This window comes from Panthera pardus, unplaced genomic scaffold, assembly GCF_024362965.1.
Source record: "Panthera pardus isolate Hobbes unplaced genomic scaffold, ASM2436296v1 HiC_scaffold_7, whole genome shotgun sequence".
Lineage (NCBI taxonomy): Eukaryota > Metazoa > Chordata > Mammalia > Carnivora > Felidae > Panthera > Panthera pardus.
In genome coordinates, this window is record NW_026527002.1 from 6,822,368 (window position 1) to 6,841,434 (window position 19,067).

Here is a 19,067-nt window from a genome sequence, read left to right on the forward strand (position 1 = left end):
GAGAGAAAGGTTGAAGACTGAGTTCCATCACACGGCCAATAATTTAATTAATCATGCCTACATAATGAAACTCCAATAAATACACTGGACATGAAACTCAGCAGAGCTTCCTTGGTGAATATCGATGTGCAGGGAGGGTGATGTGCCCTGACTCCACAGGAATTCAAGCCTGAATTACTTCTTGCCCAGACTTTATATACAGTAGGCATGTTAGTCTGAGTTCTCCAGAGAAACTGAACCAATAGATTATATATATATATATATATATATATATATATATATATATATATATATATTTAAATACATATATATAAATATATATACACACACATTTATGTATATGTACATTATATATATATTAAAATTTTTTTTAATGTTTATTCATTTTTGAGAGACAGAGAGGCAGAACATGAGCAGGGGAGGGGCAAAGAGAGAGGGAGACACAGAATCTGAAGCAGGTTCCAGGCTCTGAGCTGTCAGCACAGAGCCCGAGGAGGGGCTTGAACTCACAAACTGAGATCATGACCTGAGCCGAAGTCTGATGCCCAACCAACTGAGTCTATTATATATATATATATATATATATATATATATATATATACACATACCCCTCTATTATATATATATATATATATATGTGTAAATATATAGTGAAATTTACTAGAAGGAATTGGTTCACATGATTATGAAGGCTAAGAAGTCCCCAAGATCTACAGCTGGCAAGCTGGAGATCCACAGAGCCAATGGTATAATTCCAGTCTGGGTCCAAGTCTGACAGCAGGAGAGAAGACCCACATCCCAGGTTGAAGACAGGCAGGCAGAAAGAGTGGATTCTATCTTTCTCAGACTTTTTGTACCATTCGGGCCTTTAATGTATTGGATGAGGTCCATTTACATGGGGGAGTGCAATCTGCTTTACTCAGTCTACCCATTAAAATGTTAATCTTTTCTGGGCACACCTTCACAGGCACACCCAGAATAATGTTTAAGCAAGTATCTGGGCACGTGATGGCTCCATCAAGGTGACACGTAAAATTCACTACCACTGTAGTCAACTGTTTGCTATTGCTGCTGTAATAAATCACCACAAACTTAGTGGCTCAAAACGACACAAATTTATTATCTTACGGTTCTGGAGGTCACTAGTCCAAAATGGGTCTTAACGGGCTAAAACCAAGGTGCCCCAGGACTGTGTTCCTTCTGGACGCTCTAGGGGAGAATCAGTTCCTTGCCTTTTTTAGCTTCTACAGGCCCCCTGCGTTCCTTGGGTTGTGGGCTCTTCCTCCAGCCTTAAAACATACCATCTTCCACTCTTTCTTTGACTCTGGCCCTCCTGTCTTCCTCTTGTAAGAATCCTTGTGATTCCACTGGGCCCCCCGACATGACCTAGGACAACCCTCCCATCTCAAGGTGCTTGGCTTAAGCACATTCGCAAAGTCTTTCGAGACATCTTTTGGGCCGTTCTTCTGTCGGCCACAGCAGTCAATAAGTACTGTTGAATTAATGTACTATTAATATAGTCACGTAACGAGTTTCTTTACGTTGAGTTTGATTGCCTTTAAGCTCCACCAAATCATCAGAATGGTAACTGTAAAATAAATACGAGTCAGCTACTAACTGGACTACTAACTGTAAAATAAATACTATGTCACTCCTCTGTTAAAATTCTTTAATGGCTTCTGGTAGCCTATAGCGTAAATCTAAACTCCCATCATGGAGTGGCCCCTGCCCACCTTTCTAGCAGCCTCTCTCACTGCTTCACTATATATATATATATATGTATATATATACATATATATATACATATATATATACATATATATGTATATATATATATTTATATACACACACATATACACACACACATATATGTGTGTATATATATACATATACATATGTATATATATACATATATACATGTGTGTATATATATATATATATATATATATATATATATATATATGACTTACTGGTAAGTGACCATTTCTGATTTACAAAATAGTTAATTTATACAGTTCAACCCAATACTACCATCAGCCACATTGGTATACTATACTTCATTGTCTTAATGCACCAAGCTTCTCTGGTTTCCATGTTTCTGCAGATGTTGTCTCTCTTCTTCTCCCTTCCCCGATATAAATATATCCCAAGCAAATTGTTGCACAAGTCATGAGTACTTAATGTGATAAGATTGTGCATGTTTTTTTTTAATTTGAGCTTCAGTACAAAATACACTCTGAGAAATGCTTTATCTATACTATCTGTCTTTAAATAGTATGATTGTGTATCCTCTGAATACATCAGGACCCTTTCCCCTGCTGTGAAGGCTGAGGTCAGGTTGGCCTTTAGTGACTATGCAGAGAGCAGGGGGAGGCTAAGAGAGGTTTTTCAAGCATTTATAGATCTGTTTGGGAGCTCATTGAATTTGTAATCCTCAGAATGTCTGTATCCAGTCAAACAGGTCTGCAATAAATGTTTGTTGAGTGAAGGAATGAAAATAATTTCCTTTGTCCCACTGTGTACTTAGATCTTGAACCATGACCATGTGGATATAGTAGCTACTTTTCCGTGGATTAAATAGTCACGAGGCCGAGTTTGAGGTCAGACTCAGCTACTATAGGGGCGTTTGATCTCAGGAAAATGCTCTAGGTCTCTGGGCCCCATGTCTGCATCCTTGAGACCGAGTGCCCTTCACGTTGACCCTTTGTCTCGCGTTATTCTTTAGCCTGCCAGCTCATCAGTGATGTTGTCCCCTGCCTGGAGCTGTTCGGGTGCTCTCAGCACCCTCGGTGCTGGGGCTGTTTGTGACCGGACCCTGAAGAGGGTGCAGGGGGTGGTGTATTATTGGTACCTGTGTGGTTTCTTTGCTTGACGGGCTTGAAGTATGGGCTGGGATGTTTTCCGTGTGCATTGCCCATGGCATCATTCTGTGTCGTGACACATCATTAAGAATCTGACTTTATTGTCTGGTAATGTTGCCATTTTCTGAAGTCAGGAGTTACGTATCAGAGCGCAGTGAATCGTATTACTGGAAGCTTTTCCAAATATTCACTGAAGTCTAACTCTAATTCAGTGAAGATTCAGTAGGCATACCCTCTTTATGACTGATACTTTGCTGGGAACTTTCAATTATCCTGTTTAAGAAGCAGAAAAAAAAATCCTGCAGGGAAGGATTATTAGCCCCATTTTAAAACAGAGGCTTAGAGAAATTAAGGGCGTTGTCTAGATTCCTTTACTAAAAGAGACAAATTTCTGGTGCATATATGTGATTTCTCTAAGAAGACGTAAAGTAGATAGATAAATAAATAAACAAACAAATAAATAAATAAATAAATAAGTAAAATGTGTTCAATACCTACCACTTATTACAAGTATTCTTCAGAACATCCCCGGAAGATAGGTCAGAAATATTTCCTTCATTTTATAGTTTGTGGGGCATTTTGGACAAGGTGAAAATAAAATCATTTGCCCACCTGCATATCAATGAAAAAAGTGGCTCTTTGGAGATTGTATACTCTCTAGTAAATTGGTAACATTGTTTCAGACCGTGCCAAATGCTCCAAATAAAATCAAATAAAGCAACAGACGTCCTGTTCAGTGATTGGGGGACGGTGAGCCGATATTGGCCAGGGCGGGTCCCAGAGGAGTGACATTCAGAGCCGAGACGTAACGGGGGGGGGGGGGGGGGGGGGGAGAAGGAAAAAAGCAGCCCACTGTGTGTAGAGCTCTTGAAGGGGTCAGGATTAGTAAAGGAGAGGTCAGGAAGGCCAGTGGTGGTTTACTTGTAGCATTCAGTGCTGTCGGAAACAATGTAACTCATGAAATTACTTGTAAATTGCCTACTACCGCCTCTAAGAAGGTAAACTCTAAATTGCCAGGGACTCTGTTGACTCCTGTGTACTGATCTATTCCAGCACTTAACACAACGTCTGGCCCATGGGAGGTACGCAATAATATTATTGAATGAAAGAAAATATATTCTGATGTAGGAAAGTCTATCCAACTCAGCTTCTTACTTTGCAGACTGGATAACAAACGCCCAGCAGTGATGAAACCAACCCTAGGTGTCTCTTTCTGGCTGGCCAGCCTCTGATCTTTCTGCTGCACCACCCTGCCCCCTGCTGCTTAACTTATTAAGAAACGCCAAGTGTTTCAAACGCTCAGATTCTTTTAGATAGATTTTCTTGCTCTCTGGAATTGACATTCTATGGTCATATTTGAAGGAACTTTGCTTCTCGTGTGTCCCACCTCACAAAAAAGATAATTTTTGCATTGAAGAGAAAACCAAACAGATCGCGCCTTTGCTCTAAGCATTATGACAATATGAGACTAGGGGCGCCTGGGTGATTCATTCGGTGGAATGTTCAACTTTTGATTTCGGCTCAGGTCATGATCCCAGGGTTGTGGAATTGAGCCCTGCTGAGTGTGGATCCTGCCTAAGATTCTCTCTCTCTCCCTCTGCCTCTCTCCTCCCTTTGCACACGGCCTCTCTCTAAACACAACAACACCAGGGGCTTAGTTGTGTGTCTGACTTCAGCTCAGTTCATGATCTCACAGTTTGTGAGTTCGAGCCTGGTGTCGGGCTCGGTGCTAACAGGTCAGAGCCAGGAGCCTGCTTCGGATCTGTGTCTCCCTCTCTCTCTCTGTCTCTCCCCTTCTTGTGCTCTCTCTCTCACTCTCTCTTTCTCTCAAATATAAATAAACATTAAAAAATAAAAATAAAAACAACAAAAATACGAGACTACAACTAAGTAGCCAGAATACCCAAACAACCCAATTAAGAAGTGGGTAAAGGACCTGAACAGACGTTTCTCCAAAGAAGATATACAAATGGCCAATAGGGATACGAGGAGACGCTCAACACCATTAATCATCAGGAAAATGTGAATCAAAACTACAATGAGACATCACCTCACATCGGTTGGGATGCTGTTATTAAAAAAAAGATAACAGATGGTGGTGAGGATGTGGAGAAATTGGAACCCTTGTACTCCGTTGGTGGGATTGCAAACTGTTGTAGCTACTATAGAAAACAGCATGGCGATTTATCAAAGAATTAAAAACAGAACTACCATATGAGCCAGCAGTCCCATGTCTGGCGTCTACCCAAAAGAACTGAGATCAGGATCCCAAAGAGATATCTGCACTCCCAGGGTCCCTGCAGTATTATTCACAGTAGCGAAGGTATGGAAACGCCAGTCCATTGACCGGTGAGTGCAAAAAGAAAACGTAATACATACACACATAAAATGGAATATTATTCAGCCTTGAAAAAGAAGAAAACACTGACATTTGCAACAACATGGATGAACCTGGAGGACATAATGCAAAGTGAGATGAACTGGTCACGGAAGGATAAATAATGTGTGACTCCACTTACATGAGGTGACGAAAATAGTCAGCTTCATAAAAGCAGAGGATCCGACGGTGATTGCGAGGGCCTGGGGGTGGGGGAATGGAGGGTTGTTGCTCAGTCGTTATAATTTCATTTATGCCAGATGAATAAACGCTAGAGGTCCTGGTACCTCACAGTACCTAAAATTAACATATTCTACGGTGCACCCCAACATTTAAGAGGGTAGATCTCGTGTTAAGTATTTTTACCACGAAACAAACACAAAGCAAAGGCAAACAAGGGAACGTTGGGAGGTGATGGTTATGTCTACTCCCTTGATTGTGGATGGTGGTTTCATGGGTATTTGTGTACGTCCAAACTCATCCAGTTGTACACATAACATGTATAGCTCCTTGTATATCAATTATCCTTCAATAAAGCCATTCAAAAACCCCACAGAATAGTACAAGGCCTTCAGCCAGGGGTTCTGGTGGCCAAAATGAAGGTAATGATGAGGACACGCGATGGGGTTCAGTTATCACCTTCTGGGGCTCCACCTCCGTGGGCTGCTGGCATTCTCAATAATTGCTCTGTCTGGTGGGAACTGATACGTGGTTGTTGAGAGAATAAGTGAACAGTAGAGATAATATGTGCATTCGGTAATCATTTAGTACAAAAAATACTGACTCGCGAACTCTTTGAAATCAGACCTTTTTTTTTTTCTTTCTTTTTTTTCAGACACATGCCTTAAATGGAGCAGGTAGTTAACAAACACCTGTTGAATTGAACTGACTCACTTATCATGGGGACTTGACCTGACTTCCCGGTGTCTAAACTAAAACATATTTTTCAAGATAAATGTTGAAAACATCAACTTCAAAATAAGGTAAAATGCTCATACGCTCATATGCCAAATTATATTTGTATGCCGCAAAGGATCTATTGGTTAGAAAAAGGAACAAAATCGGTTATTTTGTTGACCATTTAATAAAACTTAATTTTATCTAGAATAAGTTATTTTATTGGACATTATAGGCAACTGGAAAGACCAGGGAAAGCAGTGATGTGTGCCAGAGTTTGTAATTTTTAAAAAAAATCAGAATAAGAGCAATCTACTCACCGATCCATAATAACAGTCCTGAATCTCACAGTAGCTGTGTCCTTGGTCGTTGCGTGGTTTGGGAGTTACGTGAAGTGTTTGCTGTCGCTACAGGTAACACACAGGACAATGCAAACATCGCTGTTTCCTTTGACCCGCACAAAACAAAAGCCAGGTTTACTCCTAAGCTGCATCTCAGCAACAGGATGCCACACGATGCCAAGCCCTTTGCTCTGAACATTCCAAACTGTAGCCCTCTTGGTTAAGACCTTCTGGAAGCAGCTGGGGACTTTCTACAGACGCTTTGGAAATTACAGGTAAAATACGTGATTTTGTTTTTTCCTGGTCTTTTTTTTTGGGGGGGGGGATGGTAATTAAAATTGAAGTTTTAGAAAACTTTACCAGGTGTTTCAAAGGGAAGATATCTTTAACTTCTATTTAAACACAGAAGATTGCTTAATGGTGTGGAAAAGATACCAAAGACGAGTAAAGGAAGCAGGAAAGGCCTGAGCTAAATAACGTCTACGCTTGGTTACTGTGGGGGAGGTGAGTGAACTAATTTTTCTCGTGGAGCAGTTTTGCAGATGTTTCTAAGATATTCTAGTTTTGAGAGGTTGTTTGGACGCTTGTTCTTAAGTTCAAGAGCCTGTGGGCCATGCGTGGCACCTGGGAGATGAGCCCTAAAGCCCTGGGGACCCTTGGAGGGTGTTAGAGCAGTAGCAGGCATAATCTTAGTTTTAGAAATAACAGCTGACATTTATTGACAACGGAGGTGAATAGGAGAGTGGCTCACGGTGGGGCAGGACTCGCTATATGCCTGAAGGCCACTTAGGAGGCTCTCGGGACAGTCTAACACGGGATGACAGAAATGAGAAGAACCACATCAAAGGACAGGAAAAGAACATTCAGGGAACGAGACGGAGTGGGGATATATTAGGGACTCATGCAGGTTTTCACGTTCAATAAGTTAACACTCAAGCTGCAAACGTCTTCCTCGTTTGCGGAGTGGGTAGACTGAGAGGAGAGGCACGGACGTGTTAGGGCAAGTTCACAGGAAGGGGGATCACAGCACGTGGGCCCCGAGCTGGAAGCCCGCCCCCCCCTTCCCCGGGCGTGTGTCTGCAGGCAGGTGCCTCAGAGCTCCTTACATCCATACACTAAAGTGCTGCCTGAATGTTAGATGTTAGCTTGGAGTTTTTTTCCTTATCAGTTCAAGAGGAGGTTTGTTTGCGTTTCGATGAGGTGACTAGCTGTTCTGAGTGCTGTGGAGCTGGCAGGAGCAACAGGGGACACACAGGGGCCCCCAGGCTCAATGCATTTGCTAGGTGCGCAGGCGAGAGGTCCCTCCTACCTCGCTCAGTGCTGTGTTCCCTGTGCCCCCTCCCTAGCGAGAGGAATGTGGCTGGTCCCCGAGGTCCCTGCACCGAGGCGGGGGCCAGTGGCTCCGGCTCAGAACACCTGCTCCGAGTCTCCCAAGCCTGTGTGAGTTTATTTCACTGCCACCTTCCCGTTTCCACCTGTCAACTGAGAATAGGAAGGGCAGGGCTGTGGAAGGCCACCACCTGCAGTGCTTAGTACACTGAGAGCACACAACATACACACAAGTAGATCTTACTTGTCCTGGAAGTGACCCGCGGAGACCCGCACCGTCTGTAGCACATTTGGTGTCATCCCTGTGCGGGTGGCCGTCAGTAGCTTTATGTGGGATGGAGCGGGACCCTCCGGGTGGGGATATGGGTACATGGCTGGCTCTCGGACTCCCCTGATTGGAGACAAGGCTACTCGGCAGCCCCAGGAGCTGTGACAAAGATTTGGACGCTAGAGAGATCGGAGCTGATCTCCAGAGGGCCACACAGTGAAATTGCCCTGGCAGGGACTGGCGGTAGGAGTCGAGCCCCCTTACCCCGTAGCCTGGCCTCATGGACTGAAAAGCCAGTCCAGGTAAACCTCCTACTGCTAAAGCTTCTTAATAAATCCGCAATCGCCTCAATTCGTTTGGAATATTTGAAATTAGTGGCATAATACCTTCATTAAAACGCACTATGAAATCTCTCTCTTCCTTTTGGACAACCATAATTTATGTGTTTAAAATTCGTAACGCGGATTCTGAGTAGGCTCAGAGTGATTGGTAAATTACTTGCCATTGACACCATAGTAACAGGTGTTTCCTTTCTGTTTATATTTGCTGTATTCAGTGTCTTAGAATAATTTAATAGCAACATAACGTAAAGGCCACACAGCACCCTTAGAAACTTGTAAACACAGGGCGCCTGGGTGGCTGGGTCGTTCAGCGTCTGACTTTGGCTCAGGTCACAACCTCACGGTTCACAAGTTCAGGTCCCACATCGGGTGAGATTGAGACCCGCTTTGGGTGAGCACGAGCCCCGCTTTGGGGAAGCATGAGCCCCACTTCGGGGGAGCCCCGCTTCTCTCTCTCTGCCCTTTGATCCCTTGCACGCTTCTCTCTCTCTCTCTCTCTCAAAAAAAAAAAAAAAAAAAAAAAGAGAAACGGAGACTGGGGCATTACCACAGCTGAGGGATTTCTTCAGTACAAGGAAACGCTAGAGGAGTTTGGCAGGCCTATGACAACTAGTCAAGTCAGGCAGGAAGTGAACAGCACAAACCATTAACTTATAAAAAAGTGAGTTGTGGCATTTCAGATGTCAGTGGTGTATAAACCCCACCCACTGGATTATTTTATTCCAGGTTGATTTACTTAGTCACAAAAGAATTTTAGTAACTATAAAACAGAAAAAAAGATCAACAAGAGGTATCATTGCTAGAACATTCTATGAGCATACCTCTGCTTTCTATGCATGGTTGGTGAATGCCAAATTCCAATTAATTATACATCCTGCTAATATATGAATTAATATCAGAATAGCATACATCCAATACCTGTACTTGAATAATGGAAACACAGTCAAGTGCAAATGAAAATAATTTTTGTTTTCCCTTGAGAAGGTGTTTCAAAATTTTATAGCATTTCAAGGACACTAATATAAATATTACTTATTGCAACAAAGTACCAGAGCTAAGAAGGTATATGACATTGGCTGTCAAATGAATGGATGGTCCCTAACTTGTCTAGAGAAAGATGAGGTCCTTACAGTTAATATTAAGTAATTTAAAATGAATCCTCCTAAAACACTCAGCAGCTTTTCTATTACTCCAAGGATTCAAAGCTCAGAATTTCAAATTTCTTGTCTTATGTCATATGTAAAACTAGTGAATATGGGTGTAACATTTTCATGCCCATTAAGAAAACGAAGACTGACGGATGACTGCTTTGTTTTAAATAGTTGCATTAGTCACATCTCAAGTTACTTGATGTTTGAGACAAGGCTTTCCCAAGGAGCATATCGAAATGATAACATTTGTTTAGGATACATACACTAGTCTCTAGAATAAGTTAAAAGAAACATTTTTAGTAATATTAGGGGGTGGTGAAGTGTTACTATTAATTTATAATTATTCAGATTTCAATATGAATAGATTAAAACAGCATTTTCAGAGTAGATACCACACAGTTGGTGCCTTGTTCAGCACAGAAGAGAAAAGGTCTCTGAAGGTTTTGTGCAAAGAACAAGGGGTCAAATGCCTTCTGTTTCTACAGGCTCTGCCCTGAGTGCTGCAGTCTCGTCAGGCAGGCCGGCCACACTGGGGCATCCTTTACCAAGACCTGGAAGGCCCAGGTCTCACAATACTCAAGATATCCCAGTTGTAATTGTGGTCTCTTTCCCTTAAGTCTACACCCTGTTATCTTCTCCCCAGGTCTTACCACCCTGATAGGGAAGGAAATCGAATCTAAAGAAAGAATGAGGAGAGCGTAATTCGTTTCCTCCTAAGGCCCAGAACAGAAGGTCTAGCCCTTGGGGTTGGCTCTGGCTGCTATGGGGCTTCCTAAGGAGATCAGAGATTGGGAACGGGTCAAAAGGGAGGAGGTCCGGGCGTCTTGTCCCCTCAGTCATACTGGAAGTCTGGATTCCTGAGACATGCGCACTTGTTGGGAAGGGCCTCTCAATGAGAACTGCAGGGCAGGAGAGGGTCATTTACCTCCTGGGGTCTCCATTTCCATATATGTGATGCAGATAAAACACCTCTTTTGTAAGGTGGTTTGGTAATTAAGAACCCAGCACATTTTAAATGCCTTACAAGTGTTAGGTATTATTTTTAGACACCGAAATCTTCATTTCCTGGCCCCACGGCCCACTCATTTGCCTAACACATGGAAATAGCAGAAAAGGACCAATCTATAAACAGTCTAATTGAAACGTTGGCCATTTCATCACAAATGTGGGTAAATGCACCTTGACCTCAAGATATGCTGATGTGATTGATTTGGTGGCCCGTGCATGGCTTTTCTGCACAGAGATGTTAACTCTCCAGAACATTCCAGGCCAGGTCTCCTGTGGGTGGGGCTTGGCAGCTTTCATCCCTGTCCTGGTATTCTTTTTTTTAGTTATATTTTTTAGTTTGTTTGTTTGTGTATTTATTTATTTGAGAGATAGAAAGAGAAAGAGAGAGAGAGAGAGCAGGGGAGGGGCAGAGAGAGAGGGAGTGAGAGAATCCCAAGAAGGCTCCACGGTGTTAGCACAGAGCCTGATGCAGGGCTCGAACTCATGAACTGTGAGATCATGACCTGAGCCAAAATCAAGAGTCAGATGCTTAACCGACTGAGCCACCCAGGTGCCTCCGTCCTGGTATTCTTGATAGGGCTGGTCAGCTCAGGGAACAGATATCCTTTGGGATTTACAGCAGTGGTCTTCAACTTGCAAAGGCCTGTTTTCTTACTGTAGGCTTCTTTACTAGAAGGATTTCTCCTATCTGGTCATGATGGAGTCTGATGGTGACACTAAAATGAATGCCTCCAAATGCCTGGTGCCTGTGCCACGGTTTATGACAAAGGTGGGGTGTAGAGTCTGGAGCCCGAGTCTGGCCTGGGTTTGAAATACACATCCGCGGTGCAAACATGGTGAGAACCCAAGTTCTCTAAACCCAATTTCCTTCTTGGTGACACAGGGAGAAGAGTAGGATTGGCCTTAGGAAGTGGTCATCAGGTCATTCTTCCCTAAATGGGCATGATGGGAGACAGTTCACACAGTCCGTGGACAGAAGACTTGTGGTTAAGGGTTGGAGAGGAGCCCAGCCTTCACTGTTACTCTCTGTGGGCACAAAGCTGGGCTTGGAGGGCCCTGGGCCCTAAACAAGCATGACTGCTCTAAACAAGCATGAGGTTGTTCAGGGCCTTTGGTTAGCTAGGCATCTTCTGTATTAGTGTCGTAGGGCTGTCATAATGAAGCGCGGTAGACTGGGTTGTTTAAGAAACAGAAATTTATTGTCTCACAGTCTGGAGACTAGAAGTCCAAGATCAAGGTGTCAGCAGGGCTGGTTCCTTCTGAGGGCTGTGAGGGGGAATCCAGTCCATGCCTGGTTGGCAATATCTGGTGTACCTGGACTTCTAGAGTATCACTCCAATCTCTGCCGTCATTTCTGCATGGCATTCCTCGTGTGTGTGTGTGTGTGTGTGTGTGTGTGCGTGTGTGTGTCCAAATTTCTCCTTTTTATAACGATACCAGTCACATAGGATGAAGGGCCCACTCTATCCAGTATCACCTCATCTTGATGAATTGTGTCTGCACTAATCCTATTTCCAAATAAGGTCACTTTCCGAGGACTGTGGGTCAGGCCTTCAATATATGAATTTGGGGGGTGAGGACAGGACACAATTTAGCCCATCGTGCCTTCCCTTTTCCTAATGATAATCTTTTACTCCTTTCAATACAAAATTAATCGATGTTCTCCTGATAAGAGAGGGAGACAGGTAGACTTGAATCCCTACTTCAGAAGGCAGTGAGCTTCCCCCAGGCTATCCTAGAGGTAGGTCAAGATGCTAAAACTTAAAATAGGTCCTATGTATTCCTCCTTCCAAATCAAAGGAAAGTTCCCATATCTCAGGTTGTACTCTCTGAGGAGAGTGAAAGACCTCACCTGGCAAAGCCTCACCCCTCCTATTTCCTTCCCTGCTGTGGGAAGGACTGGCCAGAGCAGGTGCTGGTCAGATCGGAGCCATTCAGTTCGAGAATCTCCATCCAGTGGCTGCCTTATTCCGCCTTACTCATTAAGAGCTGTCCTAGCTCAGTTAGGTTGCCTTCTCCTGTTTGAGCTGCGTTTTGCAACCCAAGCTGGCCCCAGAGCGCTGTGATCAACAGGCAGTAAAGAGCCAGAGCTGAGCTCGAAGCCACATCTATCTCCCCAGACCCTGGCCTCCACCCCACTTGTCTGGAAGGGAAATCAAGGGAAAAGAGAAGAGATTTAATGCTGACTAATTATTTACAAAGGCCTCAAACAAGCAACTGCTACAGGCCACAGAGACAAAACCACCTCACGAGGCCAGGGAAGGTGTGTTGAACTTGACCGAATGGAGTAGGCGTGTTCACAGGGCCCCAGGTGCACCCTGTGGGGACTGCTGAGGACAGTGCTCTTGGTCCTGGACACCCCCTGGTCAGCCTCTGCTGGGAGCCCTGAGGGTGGTGGTGGGGGGAACCAGAGCTGACCAACCCCTCCTGGCTTAACCTTGGCCTTGGGTGTTCCCTGCTTTTCTTACACATGGTTTGAATACTTAAATCCCTGCAGCTCAAAAGGCAATCTGGCCTTTGCTTTTCCAAAGATAAATCTTAAAGGAAAAACTCTTCAATATAGGCAATTATTGTGTCTCCTTACGTCTACATGCCTGTTTGACATATTTTTGTCAAACTTTGCTTTAGTCACAGAATGTACTATTGTTATTCATCAGTTAAGGGCTTTAGACTTACAGAGGGATGCCTGCACTTGGCAAAATGAGTAGAGAACTTCCATTATATTCTGGTAAAAGGGCCAATTTAATATGGGCATCAATATCGAAGCAATTTTTTTCTTTTACAGTTCAGATCCAAACACCCTTCAGGAAACTACAAAAGGCTTTATTTTAACAGCATAATTCAAAGCTTATCAAGGTCACAGACATTTCACTTATTATCAAGAGGCTTCCCGAGGAAAAGTGAAGTAAAAATATAGGCTTCCAGAGCTTTACTTTTTAACAGGTAGGATGGAGAGGGAAAAATGTTCCCACTGGTTTTGAGGTAATTATTTTCAGCAGAATGGTCTTTCAGTGCAGAAAGCGATGGGAAGCTAGACCTCCCTTTGTAGATACAGGTGAAAAAAATCCACTCTGTGTCGGAGAAGAATCTGTTTTAAAGTCACGGATTTGAGAACGTTTCCTAAAATTTCGGGGTCCCTTGAGCATTTCTCTAAAATCTTTAGAAGAAATGTTTATAGTCAGTGTGATCTATTTGTGATTGCTTCAGTAGATCAGGCATTGTCGAAATGCCCAAACTATTTACTTTTTGTCTGTATGTGTGTTTTGGGGGTGGGGAAGGTGGAGGGAGATTTGTTTCTAGTGTAATGCCTGGCAAATAGGTGTTTCTCTCAGATAATTTCTGTTGCACGTAACCGAAACGTGAAAAATGGACTTAAATGTATTTCTTTCTTCCTAAAAAATGTGAAATACAGTCCAGGGTTGATCCGGTGGATCTGGAATGCTGAGACTCAGAATTCTTCCATCTTTTCATTCTGCTGTGGCTGGCTCCCATTCCCTGGATCGCCTTATGGTCCAAGATGGCTGCGAAGCCATTGAACCACATTTTAGGACGTGAAAGAGGAAGAAGGGGGGAAAAAAGGAACCCCTCCTTATTAATGAGTCTTCTTGAAAGAACCGTACAAGACTCCCGCTTCCACCTCAGCGGTTAGAACAGTAACGTGGTCCACAGGTGGCTACAACAGACACTGGGAAATGGGCTTGATTCCTTTTACCAAAAATAAAGAAAAAATGGATTTTGAGATACAGCTAGCAATCCTTGCTATAGAGCTCAAAGAATATTTGTTTGATTGAATTGGATCAATTGGCCAGAACTGGTGTACATGAGATATTTTGTCGGTTCATCTTCTCTCATGAAAAACTGGGTAGGAAGCTTCTTATCATACCTTGCAGTGTGATAAGTGTGGGGTTTGGGAGAGAAAACACTGGTCCTGAACAACACTGACCTTGACTTTCTGTGGGCAAGGACATTGGAACCCTTGTGCTCTCTTGTCCTTCAAGAAGTTGGGTGTGAACATGAATAGTGTGAGACAAAGGCTTTCAAGTTCCATCAGGTGAAAATAAAATGCTTTGAGGGTGACTGGGATTGATCTGACCTCTCCAGTTCCCTCCATACAGTCAGCACATGGGACGAGATCTAGGGAAGACCCCAGTTCCCTCACGCATTCACAGAATGTTCTCATCACTCTTCAGAAACAAATTCTGCGGGTATTCAGTGTTCTGTGTCTCTTTCCTTTCATCTTGTTTAAGGTACTTGTCAAAGTGTTCTTCACTATTTTCAAATAAATCAGCAAGCACACAAATAAGAACACAGTTTCTCATAGGAACCTAATGGCCAACACTTGTTGAAAAGGAAACCTGGGTTTGCGGTCTAGATTAAGTAATGCGTGCTTGTTCATAATTTCAGTTCTCAGCCTGCTAACTCCATTTTTAAATGGAAAACAGAAAGAATGCCATCGGGACCAACAGAAATCCAAATATAACTGAAGTCTGGCACATCACTCATGATGCGAGTCTTGAAGGAAGGGTTGCTTTGAAACTCGCGCTATTGTTGCTGCTGTAGGCATTACCTCCTTAGCCCTGTGTGGTCTCCACGGGCTGGGAATGGCGGCTGTCACTATATCATGGAGGATGTGTTCACTCCGTCACTTGCCAACCCTCCATTCTGCCCTTTCTGGCTGTCTAGGCTCTCCCTTCCCTTGAGAAGGGCAGAGAGTGTGAGCTCTCTGCGGGTCCTGCCTGGAGCAGGCACACCACCTCCTCCCACCCACCTTTCTTTGTTGGTAATTCCTCACCCTCGCTCCTTTCTCCTTGTTTGCTCATGGAAGTCTCCCCTGGCCCACAGACTAATCTAATTTTCCCAGGGCAGCTGCTGAGTTTCCACAGCATGCCTCACACTTGTCATGACTTGTTTAGAGCTGATCTTCCCTGGGAGACTTGGATTCAGAGTCACGGGGATTGTGTCTTCTGGTTCATGGCTCTAGCGCATGTGTTAGCTTGGTGCCTGACACATAATAGGTGCTTAGTGAATATTTGTTCGTTGTCTGACAGATGCAGTCCCTCCCTCCCATCACCATAGACAGGTTCCCAGGGCCAGGCATGTACTCAGAGCCTCTGTCAATGACTACATAGAATGGAGATCTTGGTCCCCAAGTCTGGTGAAATCGATCTGTTCACTCCCTCCCTTTTCAGATGAAGCAATGGTTTTAGTTTCCTGGGTCTGACAAACAAATTACCACAAACTGGGTGGTTTAGATGAGAGAGTGTTATTGTTTCCACAGTTCTGGAGACTAGTAGCCCAAGTTGAAGATGTCAGTAGGGCTGGTTCCTTCTGAGCGCAGAGAGAGAGAAGGATCAGTGGCCTGCCTTCCTCCCAGCTTCTGGTGTTTGTTGGCAATACTTGGTGATCCTTGGCTTGGAGAAGCATCACCTTGATCTCTGAGTTCATCTTCACGTGGTATTCTCTCTCAGGACATGTCAGTCTCCATATTTCCCCTTTTTATAAGGACACCAGCCATATGGGGTTAGGGCCCACCTTAATGACCTCCCTTTGACTCCATCATCTGCAAAGATCCTGCTTCCAAGCAGGAAGCAACTACCGAGGGCTAGGACGTTAATGATCTTTTGAGGGGGGCACAATTAACACATAGAAATGACTCCGTTCACAACACATTGTCCCCTCCATTGAAAGTTGATGCTCCTGACTCACCATTTTTGGAATGTGGGGTTGGGTTTTTTCCCAAGGTCTAGTCTTACTTGTTATCTTTTGTGAGCAAGAACAGTAAGACAGAGGAAAGCTTGGCTTATAAATTAAGGGGTTAGTTCACTCAGGCAATGGAGCTTGTTTGCTAGGTTTGGAAAATGGTCTTCACGTGGTGTTTTCAACGGATTGTCGTTAGACCTACTTGGCTGCATGTCTATCAAGAAGTGCGGTCACGGGAGTTCATTTATTCCCATGGATCAATAAACAATTATTTAGAGAAAGTGACTTTGTCAACAATTTAATTAAAGTCACCCAACCTTTGAAATGAGAAGTAATTCCAGGTTCGCCACATATTAGCTGTATGGCCTTAGGCAAGTCACTTAATTGTCTGGACATCAGCATGCTATCTGTAAAGCATGTACTGGATTAGGTAACCTCCAAGGACCCTCCTGACTGGAACCTTCTTGGGATTACGTAGTTCTTTTCGTGTTGAAAGCAGAAAAGTGCTCTAAGGAATTGGGCTGTGCAGAGTATAAAAAGGAATCAGTTGTTAAAACACGTTTCCGATTCATTAGCGTAAGTAGGTATGAGGTGGTTCCAGCCTCAGCGTAGAAGGAAAGGCTTGGTCCTTGCCATCATCCATTTTTCTGTGCTCATTGTCCACTCCTTGCAAGCGACAGACCAGCACACAGGACACACGTCCTCTGCTAACAGGGCACTATTCCCCTGACCCACCCCAGTGGTCACACACTGGTGGGTTTGTAGTGTCAGAGTTTGCATGGTTCGACTGTGTCATTTTCATCCTCAAAATAAGTAATTCTCTAAGGAGTTATTTATACGCATGTCTGCTAACGTATTTTAGAACCCGATCAGAGTTTTAGTTACTTGTTACTAGGTACAACTGAGCCTTTGAGGTGTCCGCACTCACTCTTGATCATCTTGGCATAAAAACTTCTGCTAATAATAGCATCTTTACTATAAACAAAGATCTTCAGATGCTCTGTCCTTCTATTGTACCGCCTCTTACAATGCTCAATGTATCCTAATCCCTTTTCTTTATTTTGTCATAAAACTGTGACCCCTGATTGCAGGGAGGATACAAAGTAGACCAGCTGTCTAAACCGTGTTTGGATAAATCAGTCATCACCCTCGTTTTTTCCAAGAAAAATGAGACATAGTGCCTTGAGTGAGGCGTAGACCCTACTTTCCATTCGGTCTTTCCAAAGCAAACAGAAAAGAGGCGTAAAAGTCTGCTAACTGTGCTGTGTCACCCGTGTGGGCATTCAGTTTTCAGGATGCAGCCATCCTTACTGTGAGCAGAGAGGGAGGCCAGACTATCAGTGTTTTGTCTCATTTAATACTGAGATAAAAAAATAACATCAGGAGAAAGAGAATTGATTAGTGAACTTGTTTCTAGTTTCATGTTTGAAAAGAATATAGAGTTTGATATGAAGTCGGGGAGACAAGCTCTCAATACAGTAGCCTTTCCCTCAAATTTGAGAATGCTTTGAGTTACAGTTAAGTAGTATCTAATTTCAGAGCTTTACTTTTTGCAAAAAAAAAAAAAAAAAAAAATCCCCCTTGACAACAGTGTAATGAGGCGAGGAGTTGATTTACAGCAACGTAACAATAAAGTCAATCATCAGAGTTTTATCCCAACATTTTACATTCTGTGTTAGGTATCAGTCACTAGGTGAGGTGTTGAGCATACATGGTATTTAAAAAAATTTTTTTAATGTTTACTTATTTTTGAGACAGAGAGACAGAGCATGAGCGGGGGAGGGTCAGAGAGAGGGAGACACAGAATCCGAAACGGGCTCCAGGCTGTCAGCACAGAGCCCGACGCGGGGCTCGAACTCACGGACCATGAGATTGTGACCTGAGCCGAAGTCGGACTCCTAGCCGACTGAGCCACCCAGGCGCCCTGGGCATGCATGGTATTTAAAGCAACACAACCTTATGGGATTAGAACAGCTCCGATTTACAGAGGGAGAAGACAACACAGAGGGAGTTCCATAGTCTCCTCAGGTTCATCCAGTTAGGAAATAGCATGCCCAGGATTCATGCATGGAGCAGGGCCATTTGACTCAAGCCCTGAGCTCTTTCCAAATATTCTGGGGTCCTATTAACAGGGGCCTGATTGGCACAATTGGGGCCAGTGTCACGCAGCTTTGCAGGTGAGGGAATCCGACGACTACGATTCCTACGGCATCATTATTCCGAGCCAGGCCAGTACTGGTGGAGTTAGAAGGAGGAGGGCTGGAAGCAGGCACGAAGGGGCATGCAGAGGTGAGGGAAGCAGTTCCTCAGAGTACTTTCGGGAGGAAACAAAGTACGCCCATCATTACGATAAAAGGGACAATAAGAGTCCCATGAGGAACTGTGAAATAATGATCCTGAGAGTCTAAGGAGGGAGAGATCCTGGTAGCAAAAGCCATTCTGAACTCCACTCCACCGATGACCACGGACGGTAGTGGGCTGCATCACCGGGGAGAAGATAAGGAAAGGCATATTTGAGGACAGGGCACGGGGATGGGTCTAAAGGATGGTGAGGGTTTTGGTAAGAGGAAATTCAGGTGGGAGGTGGCCTTCAAAGCAGGGGGAATGATCCGAGAGAGGCCTAAGGGTGGTGCTACTGTACAAACAGAAAAGATGCTACCGTAGAATAGCATCATTTGGGACAAGTACTGGAAAACGCAGCCCAAGGTTCGTAAGACTGGGGCCTGGGAATATTCCAGTCCGGGGACTTCAAACTCCGTCTCATGGTTCTCCAAGGAGCCTAGGACCGGGCTTC

General features: G+C 43.9%; 1 protein-coding gene across 1 annotated transcript in view; it reads left to right on the forward strand.

The window, feature by feature from the left end:
• Positions 1 to 6,657: 6,657 nt before the first annotated feature.
• The window catches only part of LOC109258440 (RP1 axonemal microtubule associated), a 51,942-nt gene continuing 39,532 nt past the window's right edge, over positions 6,658 to 19,067 (forward strand). The window contains exon 1 of the mRNA XM_019435252.2: positions 6,658 to 6,751. The gene's annotated coding sequence lies outside the window, so the exon portion shown is untranslated. The remainder of the gene's footprint in view (positions 6,752 to 19,067) is intronic.